Source organism: Homarus americanus, unplaced genomic scaffold, assembly GCF_018991925.1.
Source record: "Homarus americanus isolate GMGI-L3 unplaced genomic scaffold, GMGI_Hamer_2.0 scaffold50281, whole genome shotgun sequence".
Classification (NCBI taxonomy): domain Eukaryota; kingdom Metazoa; phylum Arthropoda; class Malacostraca; order Decapoda; family Nephropidae; genus Homarus; species Homarus americanus.
The window spans coordinates 1,999,233-2,001,756 of record NW_024742338.1 but is presented as its reverse complement, the minus strand read 5'-3'; positions in this window follow the sequence as shown (position 1 = coordinate 2,001,756).

Sequence of the window (2,524 nt, the reverse complement as noted above, 5' to 3'; positions counted from 1 at the left end):
CGAAGTTACGGTATTGCTGGAAGAAGAAGACAAAGAACAAGAGGAAGAAATAAGAACAATAACTCTCCGGCGTCTGTAAGTCCGTCAACATTTCATCAAAAACAAAGCAAAAAAAAAAATATAAAAATAAAAGAAAACTGAAACAGACGATAAAACTTTGAGTAATGTAAGTGTAAACTTTTGTGACATAAACCTGATAAAGGAGAGGAAGAGTGAGGAGAAGAAGAGGAGGAGGAAGAAGAGAAGAGGAATAAGTAGAGGAGGAAGAAGAAGAAGAGGAGGCAGAAGAAGAGGAGGAAGAAGGAGGAAGAAGTAGAGGAGGAAGAAGAAAAGGAAGAAGAAGAAGAAGAAGAGGAAGAATAAGAAGAGGAGGCAGAAGAAGAGGAGGAAGAAGTAGAGGAAGAAGAAGAAGAGGAGGAAGAAGAAGAGGAACTAGAAGAGGAAGGAGGAAGAAGAAGAAGAAGAGGAGGAAGAAGAAGAGGAACTAGAAGAGGAAGTAGAGGAAGAAGAAGAAGAGGAAGAAGAAGAAATTAATAAACTTGAATAGAAAGAATGAAAGAGTGGGAAATGAATATAATAATAATAATGATAATAGTGATACAAAAATGATGATGATGATGATACTACGACTACTACTACTACTACGACTACGACTACTACTACTACTACGACTACTACTACGACTACTACTACTACTACGACTACGACTACGACTACTACTACGACTACGACTACTACTACTACTACGACTACTACTACACTACTACTACTACTACGACTACTACTACGACTACTACTAATAATAACAATAAGTAGAGTCTAGCTCGATCCGTTCCACATACATACATACATACATACATGCATACATACATACATACATACATACATACATACATACACACACACTGCTCACGCGCCCTTACCATGATGAGTAATTAATAGAAGATAATAAGAAGGAGGAAAGATAATTACAAGAAAATAGAATAATAAACGACGTAAAAGAACACGACTAAAAGAGAGAAAGTAAGATTAAGTAAGAATTAGATAAATGATGATAATTAGAGGGAATTAGAGTAAAGAATGGGAGGAAGAGAGAGAGGAGGTGAAAGAGTTATAGTGAGGAGAGAAGGTGGTGTGGTGTGTGTGTGTGTGTGTGTGTGTGTGTGTGTTTTGCCAGTGGTCCATTCTACTACTACTAAGTCACACACACACACACACACACACACACGAATAAAAAGTGGGCGCGCATGTCAGTCTATCCTACCACGGAACGCCTCTCGACTCGAAACATCTACCCTCCCACTCCTCTTCCTTCCTCTCCACCTCTATTCTATTTCTACACTTAGGACCACCCACTCCGCCCCACACCCCCTGTGCTGTGTTGACCCCTGTGTTGTGTTGACCCCTGTGTTGTGTTGGACCCCTGTGTTGTGTTGACCCTGTGCTGTGTTGGACCCCTGTGTTGTGTTGACCCCTGTGTTGTGTTGACCCCTGTGTTGTGTTGACCCCTGTGTTGTGTTGACCCCTGTGTTGTGTTGACCCCTGTGCTGTGTTGACCCCTGTGTTGTGTTGACCCCTGTGTTGTGTTGGACCCTGTCTGTTTGACCCCTGTGCTGTGTTGACCCCTGTGTTGTGTTGAACCCTGTGTTGTGTTGACCCCTGTGTTGTGTTGACCCCTGTGCTGTGTTGACCCCTGTGTTGTGTTGACCCCTGTGCTGTGTTGACCCCTGTGTTGTGTTGGACCCCTGTGTTGTGTTGACCCCTGTGTTGTGTTGACCTCTGTATGTGTTGGACCCTGTGTTGTGTTACCCCTGTGTTGACCCTGTGCTGTGTTAACCCCTGTGTTGTGTTGGACCCCTGTGTTGTGTTGACCTGTGTTGTGTTGACCCCTGTGTTGTGTTGACCCCTGTGCTGTGTTGAACCCCTGTGTTGTGTTGACCCTGTGCTGTGTTGACCCCTGTGCTGTGTTGACCCCTGTGTTGTGTTGACCCCTGTGCTGTGTTGACCCTCTGCTGTGTTGACCCCTGTGCTGTGTTGGACCCCTGTGCTGTGTTGACCCTGTGTTGTGTTGACCCCTGTGTTGTGTTGGACCCCTGTGTTGTGTTGACCCCTGTGTTGTGTTGACCCTGTGCTGTGTTGACCCCTGTGCTGTGTTGACCCCTGTGCTGTGTGGACCTCTGTTGGTTGACCCCTGTGCTGTGTTGACCCCTGTGTTGTGTTGACCCCTGTGTTGTGTTGACCCCTGTGTTGTGTGTTGACCCCTGTGTTGTGTTGACCCCTGTGTTGTGTTGTCTACTGATGTTCTACTACTACTACTAAGCCCCCCAGGATTGTCGGTGTTTCTGCCCACATTGCAGCAAGACACTTTGGCACGTCGACCAGGTGTTGAGGGTCGGTGGGGGGGGGGTAAGAGGAGGGGCTATGTACTGACTGGGGCTGCTAATGTCGGAGGGGGGAGAGTTGTAGTAGTAATGGTATTACAGTAACCTAATCCCAACCTAACCTAACCTAACATAGCCTTAAC